Raw genomic sequence first — 17,140 nt, 5'->3', positions numbered from 1 at the left:
GGTTTGGAAAATTACTGGATTTCTTTTATCTTTCTATAGGTAGAAGCCAAGGGTGCCAATGCTGTCTGAAATTTTGGTTAATGTACACCACGTAGTGCATGCAGCATGATCTGGTCTACTGTCGTTAAGTAGTTGACACTAGCAAAGGTATTTTTTATGTTGTCCAGAAGAAGGTGATGGAGGAGAGGGCAGTGAAAAGGGACCATGACAATGATGCTTTAAGCCTGAATTGATGAAGGATGCTGTGACACCCGAGCCTTGTGCCACATTGTCTGTAGGTTAGACTGAGGTCCTATCATATATTCCTCTTAACCGCCAAGAGCAAGCGACACTACTCTGTCCTCCTCCTCCTCGACCTGTCGGCTGCCTTTGACATAGTGGACCATTCCCTATTATTACAGACCCTCTCATCCCTTGGCATCACAGACTTGGCCCTATCCTGGATCTCATCGTGCCTAACAGACCGGACATTCAGTGTCTCCCTCTCACACACTACCTCCTCACTGCGCCCCCTATCTGTCGGAGTCCCACAAGGTTCAGTCCTAGGGCCCCTGCTCTTCTCCATTTCCACCTTTGGCCTGGGACAGCTCATAGAATCTCATGGCTTTCAGTATCACCTCTATGCTGATGACACACAGATCTACATCTCTGGACCAGATATCACCTCCCTACTAACCAGAATCCCTCAATGTCTGTCCACTATTTCATCCTTCTTCTAGATTTCTGAAACTTAACATGGACAAAACAGAATTCATCATCTTTCCCCCATCTCACGCAACCCCCCCAACAAACCTATCCATTACAGTAAATGGCTGCCCACTCTCCCCAGTCCCACAAGCTCGCTGCCTCAGGGTAATCCTTGACGCTGATCTCTTCTTCAAACCACATATCCAAGCCCTTTCCACTTCCTGCCGACTTCAACTCAAAAATATTTCACGAATCCGTACATTCATCAACAAAGAATCTGCAAAAACCCTAGTCCATGCCCTCATCATCTCTCGCCTTGACTACTGCAACCTCCTGCTCTGTGGCCTCCCCTCTAACACTCTCGCACCCCTCCAATCTATTCTAAACTCTGCTGCCCGACTAATCCACCTGTCCCCCCGCTATTCCCCGGCCTCTCCCCTCTGTCAATCCCTTCACTGGCTCCCCATTACCCAGAAACTCCAGTACAAAACCCTAACCATGACGTACAAAGCCATCCACAACCTGTCTCCTCCATACATCTGTGACCTTGTCTCCCAGTACTTACCTACACGCAACCTCCGATCCTCACAAGATCTCCTTCTCTACTCCCCTCTTATCTCCTCTTCCCACAATCGTATACAAGATTTCTCTCGCATATCACCCCTACTCTGGAACCCTCTACCACAACACATCAGACTCTCGCCTACCATCGAAACCTTCAAAAAGAGCCTGAAGACCCACCTCTTCTGACAATCCTACAACCTGCAGTAACCACCGATCGACCAAACTGCTGCATGACCAGCTCTATCCTCGTCTACTGTATTCTCACCCATCCCTTGTAGATTGTGAGCCTTCGCGGGCAGGGTCCTCTCTCCTCCTGTACCATTTATGACTTGTATTGTTTAAGATTATTGTACTTGTTTTTATTATGTATACCCCTCCTCACATGTAAAGAGCCATGGAATAAATGGTGCTATAACAATAAATAATAATAATAATAATAATAATAATAATAATAATATATGAGTGAGTGTTTGGCACATCTGGTAGGCATGTTTGCAGTATGCATGTGTCAGACCGAGGGACCTACTGGAAGTGTGAGTGGAGGTTTTAGCCTAGTCAGCAACTAAAAAGCAGGTGGGATAACAGGGAGGTAGAGGGAGAGAGAGAGAGAGAGAGGTGGAGTGAAGACTGAGACATTAGTGTGTGAGGGAGAAAACATGAGTCTTTGAAATGGTAGTCTGATGATTGCCCTAAAAATAGTCTTCATTACAAAGACACATGGAGGCTGGTGAGTCATGTTGCAAGGGAGTACAGTACTACAGTGTGCTACCTTGTTTGCTTGAATGTATAGGAGTTGGCGACTCTAGGTTTAGCACCTGTTCACACTTAGTCTATGTATGGATGTGACGGTCAGTTTTTTCAAATGTATTATTTAGCTTTCTGACCGAGCACTCCGCCTCCTAGTCACTGGTGTTTTAATTACAGCAGGTCCATTACCCCTCCACAGAGAGAGAGAATGTTAGTCTCACAAGAGGTTTTCATAGGCACCCATTCAGATGGAGACGTTTATTCTCAGTGAGGAAGGAAATCGTAGGACCTGGTATAAGAGAGATGCCGTAAAGTGGCTACCAGGTACACATAAAATTGGCCTTTTTTATGCGCTAAACGCTCTCATTTTTCATATTTCTAGTGCAGTAATGCAGTTAAAAATTTTCATGTTTCATGTTTGCATGTTTCAGCGCTACAGTGTGCTACCTTGTTTGCTTGAATGTTGCAAGGGAGGTCATAGACATTTCTGCTTTTCAGTCCCTAAAGAAGTTCAGCATAGTACTAAGGACCTGTTGCCCTTGACAAAGAGCAAATAGAGAGTCTGACTGAAAAAAGTGTGCTGTAACCGAAGAACAAGGGGAATGTGTAAAATACAAAGAAACAAAAAAACCATAATCAGGTTCCTCGCATCATGTTCTCATACACTTTATGCAGTTAATAGCTCTCTGTGTCTGTACTGCTACATACTTAGGTAGTTAACTGGTTCATGCAGCTTTACATGAACACCCGAGCCTTACACTATGGCTGGTCCAAATAACTAAAGCAATTGTTACCATCCACCTCTTGTGTCTCCCCTTTTCCTCATAGTTTGTAAGCTTGTGAGCAGGGCCCTCATTCCTCCTGGTATCTATTTTGAACTGTGATTTCTGTTATGCTGTAATGTCTATTGTCTGTACAAGTCCCCTCTATAATTTGTAAAGCGCTGCGGAATATGTTGGCGCTATATAAATAAAATTATTATTATTATTATTATTACATGCACCCAAGTATCATTTTCCCATTGACCTCTTGCCTTGTTGTGTCCAGTAGTTCCACTAGCAACAAGTGACCCAAAAGAACAACCAGAGGGCAGCACAGTCCATGTTTAGGCAGCCTTCCTGAGAAGAAACCGACATGAGAAACCTAGATCCCGATGATAGCTGCCATGCTGTGTGGGATTTTAATAAATTTTATATGCTTTTTATAATTTTGGAATCTTGTGAGCATAATTAAACCCTTGTAAGAAGCTACTTGTTCATCTCCACAGCCTATGTTGTTTGATTGGCCTTAAGGACGATTTATTGCTGGTAGAACTACTGGACACGGTAAAGCAAGTGGACAGTTATGTTGCAGTTCAGAACAAACTCTGTCCCTGAAAGATGGATGAAGGAGGATATAGAAGGAATCTTTGTAAGCTAGAATTTATTCTAAGTATGGGGTGGCAGAGACTAGTATTCAGGCAAAACCCATAGAAGCACAATTTGTTCTCAGGTTAGAATCATTGCTCTACTTGTGCACAACCTGATTAGTATTTGTTTTATTGTGACACACACCGTCCCTTATTCCCTCTAAGAGACTATATTTCTGCAACTTTTCTGATGTCCTTGAGTCATCCACTAAGTAAGAGAGAAACCATTAAACATAAGCACAACTTAAAGGTGTTTGTCCCGGTTTGTCACTTAAATCTGCTGTCACTCTATAGAGTGTAGAATTATGAATCCTCACGGCGTGCACTGTGAGGATTCTCCAGTACCTGTGGTGAGACCACGTGGTCATGTGACTGCAAGTATGCGATATACATACTCCCAGCCACATACTGACTAGACGTGTGCGGCCCTGTTTAATTCACTTGTATTGAGCGAGATCGCACACGTCTAGTCGAACTGTGAGGATACACAAGTCTGCTGTCACATAGAATGACTGTAGATTTTTGTGAAAAATTGAAACAACCCCTTTAAATCTTACCCTAACTATTACAAGTTTGTGCTTAATTATACCGCTATGTGCACACGTTGCGGATTTTGATGTGGCTCCGCAGCGCTTTTGGATACGCGGAATTGCATGAAATCTGCAGTGTAGTGCACAAGCAATGTTAGTCAATGGGAAATTGACATTTGGTGTGCACAAGCTGTGGAAAAAAATGCGTGGAATCGCAGCTTTTTTTCAGCAGCATGTCAATTCTTTTTGTAGATCTGCAGCGTTTCTGCACCCATTGACTTTGATTGTGTCAGGCCAATACGCAGCAAAACCGCAGGTTTAAAATAGATCTGCAGATTTGCTGCGGATGTGCCTGCGAGAAATGCTGCAGATCAGGAGGGGGGAAGAGTGTGTGGGCGGAGTGTTGGCGGATACTGTGTGTGTGAACAGAGACCGTGTGTGCAGAGAAGATGTGCGGGGCTGTGTGCGGGTGTCTGTCTGTATCTACAGTATGTGTGTGTGTGCAGTGCCCCAGGGTCCTGGTTATTGCAGTAATATCATTCTCATCTAGGGGGAAGTGATGTTACGTTTGGAGGCAATAAAGGAGATCTCTTTACCAGGTACCACAAACATACAACACATTTCATACTCCAGTCCACCAGGAGGAGCTATGCTCCTATTTATTAGGGCACTCTTCACACTTAGGTAAAACTGGTGGCCTGGATAGGAAGTTAGGCAGTTGCTAGCTGAGCTTCGCTCAGGTAGTTGGTCCCTGACAGGGGTGGGATCCTGTCAGAGCCCTAGACAGAAGGTCACGGAGCTGCGCCTGCCCCACGCAGTTCCTAAGAAAGGACACGAAAAGAGAACTGTATTGTAGAGAGGGTAAAGAAGTCATAGCAAAGGAGTGGAAACCAGAAGGAGTTCTGCCCTGCACAGGCTGCCTCCTTCTGAGGTGCAGGATCCCGGTAGCCGGAACACTGAGGGAGCAACAGTCCTTTATGCCTTACTCCAGAAACCGGCAGGACAGCTAATTGCAAGTTACTGATCCGTCCTATACCCAGGAGGCAAGGTGGCACCCACGAGAGGCCGGGGCATGATAGAGTCCCTGTAAAAAGCCTCATTCCACCGGTCATACGGGTTTGTCCTATCCATCTGGGGGACAGAGAGAGAGATAACATCGATAACATCTACAACATCTGTGAGGACCTTATGAGAGGCTTAGCAATAAGGCACTACAACACCAAGGCGCTAGAGGAAGGCTACCGATTTCCACCTGGATAAGGGGACTCTGGATTTGCCTCCAAACCGGCCAGACTCTGCCTGTCCTGTGATCTGGTGCTCTGGACTGTGGATGCTGAAGCCTTCAGTAAAAGGTAAAGAGACTGCAACCTTGTGTCCTCGTTCTTCACTGCGCCTCACAACATCCACCATCTTACACACTGGGAAGCCCTGGGGACACACTTCACCTGTGGGAAGGTATACCATCTAGCTGCCATAACATCACCCCAGCGGACCCCCTAAGCAGCGTCAGTCACCCTGATCAAATACCACAGGTGGGTGGCGTCATGAACATATCCCTTTAAAGACCTTTCCCCTTTTACAACGGACGTCCCGAGGGCCACGGACCAGGTCAGCCACCATGACATCCCCTTGAGAACCGAAGGACCCGGTACCGAGTACCCCCTAGCCCACGGGGGCGATCCATGTGCATGGGTGTGCAGGGCTGTGTGTGTGTGCAGGCCTGTGTGTGTGTACGTGCAGATCTGTAAGTAGGCAGGCATCGCCCGATGGGTCTACTAGTCCCATCCAGCTATGCCTGCTACAGTAACAGGTAGCCGGATGATGGGACAGTAGTAATGCCATCAACCGGCTGCTGTGTTCAAGTGTAAAAAAAAAAAAAAAAAAACACATACACACATATACACATACAGTGCATACATATATATCATACTCAACATACAGATAATCCCCGAAGCCCTCGATTACCTATAAAAATATTACAATAATAAACCAGCAGTATACTCCCTGATCCAATGTAATCCATTTAATAATGAGTGTCCCACGATGATCTCCCGTGGAGTGCTGTCACATCGGCATATGCGACCGCTCTCCAGGAGCTCCAGGATACAATGATGGAAGGTATCCTTCCGTACTGTATCCCTCCGCCGCTGTGAGTACAGTAAGTTTATACTGTCACTTGCAGCACCGCTGCGTGGGAAAATTCTCACACAGCAGTGCCATAAAGTGAGAGGCCATTGAACCTGATGTGACAGCTCTATAGGGGAGATCATCACGGGACACTCGTTATTAAATGGACTGTGTCAGACCAGGAACTATTTGTGTTGGTTTATTATTTTTTCTTTTTTTGCAGGAGATCGAGGGCGTTGCATGGATTGGCAGAAAAATAAAGATGTGTGGTGTTTTATTTAATTAAAATTCTTTATTCTGCAAGTGTGTGTGTTTATTTAACCCATTAACAACTATAGGATTAGTAATGGATAGGTATCTTATTGACGCCTCGCCATTTCTAAGCCAGATTGATGTCACCTTACAATTCAAAGGTCACATTAACCCCTTAACCCCCAAGGGTGGTTTGCATGTTAATGACTGGCCAATTTTTACAATTCTGACCACTGTCCTATGAGATTATAACTCTGGAACACTTCAACGAATCCCAGTGATTCTGACATTGTTTTCTCGAGACATATTGTACTTCATGATAGTGGTAAAATGTCCTTGACATTACTTGCGTTTATTTGTAAAAAAAATGGTAATTTGGCGAAATTTTGAATATTTTGCAATTTTACATCTTTGAATTTTCATGCCCTTAAATCACAGAGATATGTCACACAAAATACTTAATAAGTAACATTTCCCACATGTCTACTTTACATCAGCACAATTTTGGAACCAAACTTAATTTTGTTAGGAAGTTATAAGGGTTAAAAGTTGACCAGCAATCTCTCATTTTTACAACATCATTTTTTTTGGGATCACATCACATTTGAAGTCACTTTGAAGGGTCTATATGATAGAAAATACCCAAGTGAGACATCATTCTAAAAACTGCACCCCTCAAGGAGCTCAAAATCACATTCAAGAAGTTTATTAACCCTTCAGGTGTCTCACAGGGATTTTTGGAATGTTTAAAAAAAAATGAACATTTGACTTTTTTTCACAAAAAATTTACTTCAGATCCAATTTGTTTTATTTTACCAAGGGTAACAGGAGAAATTGGACCCCAAAAGTTGTTGTACAATTTGTCCTGAGTACGCAGATACCCCATATATGGGGGAACCACTGTGCCGAGCACTGGCGCATGGCAGAGCTCAGAAGGGAAGTGGCGCCGTTTGACTTTTCAATGCAAAATGGGCTGGAATGGAGAATGGACGCCATGTTGCGTTTGGAGAGCTCCTGATGTGCCTAAACAGTGAAACCCCCCACATGTGACACCATTTTGGAAAGAAGACCCCCTAAGGAACCTATATAGATGTGTGGTGAGCCCTTTTATCCACCAAGTACTTCACAGAAGTTTATAATGTAGAGCCGTAAAAATATAAAATCATATTTTTTCACAAAAATGATATTTTCGCCCCCAATTTTTTATTTTCCCAAGGGTAACAGAAGAAATTGGACCCCAAAAGTTGTTGTGCAATTTGTTCTGACTACGCTGATACACCATATGTGGGGGTAAACCACTGTTTGGGTGCAAGGGAGAGCTCAGAAGGGAAGGAGTGCCATTTGACTTTTCAATGCAAAACTGACTGGAATTGAGATGGGACGCCATGTTTTGTTTGGAGAGCCCTTGATATGCCTAAACACTGAAACCCCCCACAAGTGACACCATTTTGGAAAGTAGACCCTCTAAGGAACTTATCTAGATGTGTGGTGAGCACTTTGACCCACCAAGTGCTTCACAGAAGTTTATAATGCAGAGCCGTAAAAATAAAAAATCATATTTTTTCACAAAAATTGTTTTTTTTGCCCCCAATTTTTTATTTTCCCAAGGGTAAGAGAAGAAATTGGACCTGAAAAGTTGTCCAATTTGTCCTGAGTACGCTGATACCTCATATGTGGGGGGGAACCACTGTTTGGGCACATGGCAGAGCTCAGAAGGGAAGGAGCGCCATTTGACTTTTCAATTCAAAATTGCCTGGAATTGAGATGGCACGCCATGTTGCGTTTGGAGAGCCACTGATGTGCCTAAACATTGAAACCCCCCACAAGTGACACCATTTTGGAAAGTAGACCCCCTAAGGAACTCATCTAGATGTGTTGTGAGAGCTTTGAACCCCCAAATGTTTCACTACAGTTTATAATGCAGAGCCGTGAAAATAAAAAATAAAAAATTCCACAAAAAATGATTTTTAAGCCCCCAGCTTTGTATTTTCCCAAGGGTAACACGAGAAATTGGACCCAAAAAATTGTTGTCCAATTTGTCCTCAGTACGCTGATACCCCATATGTGGGGTGAACCACCGTTTGGGCGCATGGCAGAGCTCAGGAGGGAAGGAGCGCCGTTTGGAATGCAGACTTAGATGGAATGGTCTGCGGGCGTCACATTGCATTTGCAGAGCCCCTGATGTACCTAAACAGTAGAAACCCCCCACAAGTGAACCAATATTGGAAACTAGACCCCCAAGGAACTTATCTAGGTGTGTTGTGAGAACTTTGCACCCCCAAGTGTTTCACTGCAGTTTTTAAAGCAGAGAAGTGAAAATAAAAAATCATTTTTTCCAACAAAAAGGATTTTTTAGCCCCTAAATTTTTATTTTCCCAAGGGTAACAAGAAAAATTGGAAAGTTGTTGTCCAATTTGTCCTGAGTACGCTGATACCCCATATGTTGGGGTACACCCCTGTTTGGGCGTACAGGAGAGCTCGGAAGCAGCACTTTTTTATTTTTTTAATGCAGAATTGGCTGGAATTAAGATCGGACGCCATGTCGCATTTGGAGTGCCCCTGATGTGCCTAAACAGTGGAAACTCCAATTCTAACTCCAACCCTAACCCCAACACACCCCTAACCCTAATCCCAACCCTAACCCTAACTACACCCCTAACCCGATCACGCCCCTAAGCCTAATCCCAACCCTAACCACACCCCTAACTCCAACACACTCCTAACCCTAATACCAACCATAACCCTAACCACACCCCTAACCCTGACACACCCCTAATCCTAATTCCAACCCTAATCCCAACCATAAATGTAATCCAAACCCTAACCCAAACTTTAGCCCTAACCATAACTGTAGTCCTAACACTAACTTTAGCCCCAACCCTAACTCTAATGGGAAAATAGAAATAAATACATTTTTAAATTTTGTTATTTTTCCCTAACTAATGATAAAGGGGGTTTGATTTACTATTTATAGCTATTTTTTATAGCGGGTTTTTGTGTTTGGCAGCTGTAACACACTAAAAGACGCTTTTTATTGCAAAAAATATTTTTGCGTTACCACATTTTGAGAGCTATAATTTTTCCATATTTTGGTCCACAAAGTCATTTGACGTCTTTTTTTTTGCAGGACGAGTTGACGCTTTTATTGGTACCATTTTTGGGCACATGACATTTTTTGATCCCTTTTTATTCCGATTTTTGTTAGGCAGAATGAACAAAAACCAGCTATTCATGAATTTCTTTTGGGGGTCGTTTATACCGTTACGCGTGTGGTAAAATTGATAAAGCAGTTTTATTCCTTGGGTCAGTACGATTATAGTGATACCTCATTTATATCTTTTTTTATGTTTTGGCACTTTTATACAATAAAAACTATTTTATAGAAAAAATTATTATTTTTGCATCGCTTTATTCTGAGGGCTATAACTTTTTTATTTTTACACTGATGATGCTGTATCATGCCTCGGTTTTTGCAGGACAAGATGACGTTTTCAGCGGTACCATGTTTATTTAAATCTGTTTTTTTGATCGCGTGTTATTCCACTTTTTGTTCTACGGTATGATGAAAAGGCATTGTTTTTTGCCTCGTTTTATATTTATTTTTTTTATGGTGTTCACTGAAGGGGTTAACCAGTGGGACAGTTTTATAGGTCGGGTAGTTACGGATGCGGCGATACTAAATATGTGTACTTTTACTGTTTTTTTTTCTTATTTACATAAAGAAATGTATTTATTGGAATAATATATATATATATTTTTTCATTATTTAGGAATTTTTTTTTTACACATTTGTTTTTTTACTTTATAACATTGCCCTGGGGGGGGGGCATGACTATATATGTTAGGTGTCGAGTTCCCGCCACTGCACAGGGGGAATCTCGAACCATGTCTGCTGCAGTCTCCCATTCTCTTCCAGCTGCAGAGGAACCTGCTCAGCCTGATACTGTGCGAATGGTTACTGCTGCCTTTCCAGGCTCTGCCTTTGTAGCCAGCACTGGTCAGCGGCGAGCAGGCTTTTCTGGGACTAAGTCCTGCTTTTTATGCCCTCGGGAGGACCTTTCATTGGAGGTCGGGGGTCACATGCTCAGGCCCTGTAGCAGCTCCTATTGGTCCACCAGGAAGGTCCTGAAAGAGCTGCAACTATAAAAGGTTTGCATGGCCGCACAGCCATGCACTAGTATCAAATGTGTTTGGCTTATGCCAGTGGATACTATACCACTCTATACATATGTGGTGTGAGGCTGTAGCTTTGGGACTGTACACTCAGGCAGGCAGCTAGCGCCAGTGGGGGCAATTAGTCGCTTGGCTTAGCATCTGGTTCCTTCATGTGTGCGGTTAGCACAGAAGAGTTCCAGAGCAAGCACAACCCTGGTTAGGGTAATAGTGTTGTGTACAGCGCGACTCTGTGAGGCAACAGAGATCGCTTCCAGTTCACAAGGGGTGAAGCTTAACCCACGTGTGAGCTCAGAGTTTATTACTTTGCAGCAGATATCTCTGCATGGTGAACCCCGGGCTGCGAACGCACCTTGTTGCTACCTATCTATACTCGGTGTGTTCTGCTAGCCCTAACAATATCGTGTCAGATCGCTGATCTGACACTTTGCAAAGCACTGTGTCAGATCAGCGATCTGACAGGCAGTGCAGGAGGCTTGCCGGCGCCTGCTCTCAGCCACCTCCCTGCAGGACCTGGAAGGCCCCTTGCGGCCATCTTGGATCCAGGGCCTGCAGGGAGGAGGATGGAGGAGACGCTTGGAACAACGAGATCACAACGCGTTGTTTCGAGGGTCTCAGGGAAGCACACAGGGAGCCCCCTCCCTGCGCAATGCTTCCCTATGCCGCCAGTGTTCTGGGGGTTAATGTGCCGGGAGCGGTCCGTAACTGCTCCTGGCACATAGTGCCGGATTTCAACTATCATAATCAGCTGACACCCAGACGCGATCAGCCGCACTCCCCTCGAGAGCGCGGCTGATTGCCTATGACGTACTATCCCGTCCCTGGGAATTAAGTCCCAGGTCACCTCGATGGGATAGTACGTCAGATGGCAGAAAGGTGTTAACTCCCAATTACCCCATATGCCACTGCTACAGGGCAATGGGAAGAGAGAGGATAAGTGCAGAAATTGGCACATCTTACAGGTGCGCCATTTCTGGGGTGGCTGAGTGCTGGTGTTTGTAGCCGGGGTGGCCAATATCCATGGTCCTTTCCTAGGCTATGAATATCAGCCCGCAGCTGTCTGCATAGCCTTTTCTGGCTATTAATTATAGGGGGACCCCACATCGTTTTTTTAGGTGGTCCCCCTATTTTAATAGCCAGTAAAGGCTAAATATACAGCTGTGGGCTAATTTTCATAGCCTGGGAAGATTCATGGGTATTAATCCCTTCCCAGGCTATAAACACCAGCCCCTAGTCGCTGGCTTTCCCTCTCTGGTGCAGAAAATTGTGCGGAAGCCCACGCCATTTTTTTTTAATTTTTTTTAATAAATTAAACAGATATTGCGTTTAAGGCTGGGGTCATACTTGTGAGAAACTCGCATGAGTCTATCGCATCAATACCCGGCACTAACGTTGGCACTCGGGACCAGAGCGTGCGGCTGCATGTATTTCTATGCAGCTGAACGGTCTGGTCCTGCTGCCGGGTATTCAGGTGCGAGACTCGTGCGAGTCTCTCACAAGTGTGACCCCGGCCTAACGCAGATTTTATGTGTGTGTGTGTGTGTCTTTATTTAACTCTTTATGTACCATTTTGTTATGTTTATTGCTAAACATCGGGCTTGGTATTATCTATCTATCCATCTATCTATTTATATATTATCTATTATCTAGCTATTATCTATCTATACGTCTATCTATCTACCTACTATCTATCTATAAATATATCTATAGGCTTGAAAAAGGCTCATATGAGCCGAAACGTTGCCACAGCATGTGGGTTTGAAATAAAACCACATTTTTTCACCTTTAAGCTATGAAGTGCTGCCTGCATTTTTACTATGTCTGCATTGATGCAAGTCTTGGATATTTTGTCTGGGAGGCATGCACCCACCTATTGGTAAACTGCTGTTCCAATTTTCTATGTTTATCTATAGATCTATCTATTATCTATCTTTCTGTGTGCGTAAACATTATTCAATGGAGTATGTAAATGGAAGGTTGGACAAAAAATTACATCACAATTCTTTTTTTGCTGTTGTTAAATAGTAGATCTTTATTTAGCTTTCAAAAACGCATACAAATACGCATGAAAAAGGCATGAAAATCCGAATAAAAAATGCATAAAAAATGTGTAAAAAATGAGCAGTTTTTTACCTGCGTTTTCTGCCAAGAGATGGATGCAGAATCTGCTCAGAAAATTCCACAGGCAAATCTACAACGTATGCACATACCCTAAATACTTCTTCATTTTTAGACCATCTGCAATATTTACCAGGGAATCATAGAATCCCAAAAGGCAAGAGTTTTAGTGGCATGCAAGTTTGCTGTGAACTAACAGGATGTCCATACTGAGAACATTTCAGGAGAATGCCAGGGGTAGATGTGGTGTCATTGTGGAAAACCACAGCAACTATTTATTTTGTTCATTCACTTTGACAAAATTACAAAATAAACCATTAACAGTTCTATTTTGAAATGATTCTTACTTTCCAGCATTTTTCATACCAGTATAAAATGTTTGCACAATACTTTGCAGATATATAGATATATATTGTGAATGTTTTATTTAGATTTCCTATTAATTATAATTATTTGTAATACATCCATATAAATTCAATATTTGCAATTTTTATTTGAATGACCTAAGAATTATTATATCTATCTATCTATCTATCTATCTATCTATCTATCTATCTATCTATCTATCTATCTATCTATCTATCTATCTATCTATCTATCCTGTCATGTCCTAGAAAACTATTGCCTGTGGTACACTAAAAATCCTGAAGGTGGCAGTATTGAAGAAGCAAAGACTCTAAATACTAAGAAAACCAATAATGTTCCCAGAATGAATTATTTTCTAAAAAAACAAATCCAAAATAAGCCAGTCTCTCAAGGTCCAAGAATCTCATTAAATGTATGTTTTTAATATTGCTTTTGGGTATTCATGCGAATTTGTGTCTAAAGAGAAAACACCTTTCATAAGCCTGACCTAATTAGAAGTACTTTTCAGCAGGAAATTATTGCATGGACAATATCACAAAATTAAGAATACAGATATCTCAATATTAGGCAGCACATTACAGAATGTCTGTATGTGTATTTGGGCAAAAATAAATTTTGCATGTTATTTTTTTGACAATTATTAGCAGGTAAAAGTACAAATCGATCCTATTAACAAGCAAATATTTTAAAGGGGCCGATTCAAACACATTGAACCAAATTTTGTGTAAAATTGGCTTCATCTTCTGATTATTAGTACATTTAGTTTTGGTTCTCAATTTTTAGAGCTTGTGTTTTACAACTTGCATAATATCTATCTGAGAGCAATGTAAATCCTCAGTACTGGCCAGCTGCTTATTAAAAGTAAATGACTAAATCAGCATATTGAAATATATAACAAATATCCAAAATACGGTCAGTGGGCACTTGCAGAACTACTTTTTATTGTAGATGTACAGGTCCTTCTCAAAAAATTAGCATATAGTGTTAAATTTCATTATTTACCATAATGTAATGATTACAATTAAACTTTCATATATTATAGATTCATTATCCACCAACTGAAATTTGTCAGGTCTTTTATTGTTTTAATACTGATGATTTTGGCCTACAACTCCTGATAACCCAAAAAACCTGTCTCAATAAATTAGCATATTTCACCCGTCCAATCAAATAAAAGTGTTTTTTAATAACAAACAAAAAAACCATCAAATAATAATGTTCAGTTATGCACTCAATACTTGGTCGGGAATCCTTTGGCAGAAATGACTGCCTCAATGCGGCGTGGCATGGAGGCAATCAGCCTGTGACACTGCTGAGATGTTATGGAGGCCCAGGATGCTTCAATAGCGGCCTTAAGCTCATCCAGAGTGTTGGGTCTTGCGTCTGTCAACTTTCTCTTCACAATATCCCACAGATTCTCTATGGGGTTCAGGTCAGGAGAGTTGGCAGGCCAATTGAGCACAGTAATACCATGGCCAGTAAACCATTTACCAGTGGTTTTGGCACTGTGAGCAGGTGCCAGGTCGTGCTGAAAAATGAAATCTTCATCTCCATAAAGCATTTCAGCCGATGGAAGCATGAAGTGCTCCAAAATCTCCTGATAGCTAGCTGCATTGACCCTGCCCTTGATGAAACACAGTGGACCAACACCAGCAGCTGACATGGCACCCCACACCATCACTGACTGTGGGTACTTGACACTGGACTTCAGGCATTTTGGCATTTCCTTCTCCCCAGTCTTCCTCCAGACTCTGGCACCTTGATTTCCGAATGACATGCAAAATTTGCTTTCATCAGAAAAAAGTACTTGGGACCACTTAGCAACAGTCCAGTGCTGCTTCTCTGTAGCCCAGGTCAGGCGCTTCTGCCGCTGTTTATGGTTCAAAAGTGGCTTTACCTGGGGAATGCGGCACCTGTAGCCCATTTCCTGCACACGCCTGTGCACGGTGGCTCTGGATGTTTCCACACCAGACTCAGTCCACTGCTTCCTCAGGTTCCCCAAGGTCTGGAATCGGTCCTTCTCCACAATCTTCCTCAGGGTCCGGTCACCTCTTCTCGTTGTACAGCGTTTTCTGCCACATTTTTGCCTTCCAACAGACTTACCATTGAGGTGCCTTGATACAGCACTCTGGGAACAGCCTATTTGTTGAGAAATTTCTTTCTGGGTCTTACCCTCTTGCTTGAGGGTGTCAATGATGGCCTTCTTGACATCTGTCAGGTCGCTAGTCTTACCCATGATGGGGGTTTTGAGTAATGAACCAGGCAGGGAGTTTTTAAAAGCCTCAGGTATCTTTTGCATGTGTTTAGAGTTAATTAGTTGATTCAGAAGATTAGGGTAATAGGTCGTTTAGAGAACCTTTTCTTGATATGCTAATTTATTGAGACAGGTTTTTTGGGTTATCAGGAGTTGTATGCCAAAATCATCAGTATTAAAACAATAAAAGACCTGACAAATTTCAGTTGGTGGATAATGAATCTATAATATATGAAAGTTTAATTGTAATCATTACATTATGGTAAATAATGAAATTTAACACTATATGCTAATTTTTTGAGAAGGACCTGTATATAAGTAACCATACCAAACATAATAGTCCAATGTTCAGTTGCTGATCAAATACAGCTTCAGCATCGGGGAAAGACGTGACAAGTCATTTTCTCCATGGAATTATTGTCGGTGCCAGACAAGGAGATTTAAAAGGTTGCTAAATGTCTAAAAATTGTTTTAATGTTATAGCCTTTGTACATTACAGCTGATAAATTGGGGACGAGGTCCCGAGTTATTTAATGATTGTTCAGTCAATGAAAAAAAAAGCAGGTTAAGCATGTACAGGTTAAATAGGAAGTATATGGATCCATGCACTGCTCTGATTGCACTTAAAGTGAACCTATCATCATGTTTTCACAATATAAAGCAAAGTACTTTAATGCTGTTGTACTGGGAAAGGTCAAAGAGCACCAATGATCCGAAAGTAAAGTCACAGCATGCGCATTACAGTACTTTGCTCTGCCATTGGTAAGACAAGGAGAAGCGCGCCTGCACAAGAGCAAGATCGCTGGGCACTGTTTGGATGACGTGTCATCCACATGAAGCAGGGCAGCAATTGCAGGAAGAGAGGAGGTGCCGAAGACAGCAACACTCAATAGACTGGATCACACTGTGTGGGAGTATACTTACATTTTTTGTGCTATTCAGAGGGCATTGGGGACTTATATACAACTTACTAGAATGCTGTAAAATAGGCTTTAAAGTGAACCTGTCAGCAGGATTTTGCTAAGTAAACTACAGACATTGTCATGTTGGCAGTTTTAACCTTACTAAAATGATACCTGGGTTGAAGAAATCAGTCTTGTGGTTCTTGTGTAATCATTGTTAGAAGTTTTCAGTTAATGAGATGCCCGGGGCAGGAGTTTTTAGGCAGAGTCTTATCTTCCTGCTCTAAGCCAGAGAAACCAAGGAAAGACCTGCCCACAGGCCTGTCCGGAAGCAAAAACACGTTCCTCATCATAGAGACAGAAAGAGAAGCAGACTGTTTGTGCTTAGGGGCGGCCTGTGGGCAGTTTTTTTCTTGGTTTCTCTGACTTAGAGCAGAGAGATAAGACTCTGCCTAGAGTCTAGAGTCCTGCCTCAGAGCACGGGCATATCATTAACTGAAACCGTCTTACACTGATTACACAAGAACCACAAGTCAGATTTCTTCACTCCAGATATCATTTAAATAATTTTAACAGCGGCAACATGACAATGCCTGCAGTTTATTTAGCAATATCCTGCTGACAGGTACACTTTAAAGGTATTGGCTACACTCTATATTGGGAAAACTTGGTGACAGGTTTCTTTTAAAGCCACAAAGAACTTGTGTCCGCTGAGACCTTCAATCTATATATAAAAGGGTGTGGTTTTGACTTTCTTTTGTTTTGACTCTGAATGTTCCTTTTAAAGATGACCTGTCAATAGCTGAAAAGTGGCCACTTTTTGCTCTTATTTTATTCCTGCTGCTCCCTTGAGTTTTTCATCCTTAAAAACAAAACAAAAAACATATGTTTCTTGAAATATGGGCCTTTTTATTTAGTGCTGGTTTCTATGGTCATTATCACAGATTCTCTTGGGGGTTGTCTTTGGGCTGCTTTGCATACAATTACCTTGTGAGTCAAACCCCCTTAGTAA

This window comes from Ranitomeya variabilis, chromosome 1 (assembly GCF_051348905.1).
Source record: "Ranitomeya variabilis isolate aRanVar5 chromosome 1, aRanVar5.hap1, whole genome shotgun sequence".
Classification (NCBI taxonomy): domain Eukaryota; kingdom Metazoa; phylum Chordata; class Amphibia; order Anura; family Dendrobatidae; genus Ranitomeya; species Ranitomeya variabilis.
This window is presented reverse-complemented; position numbering follows the sequence as displayed.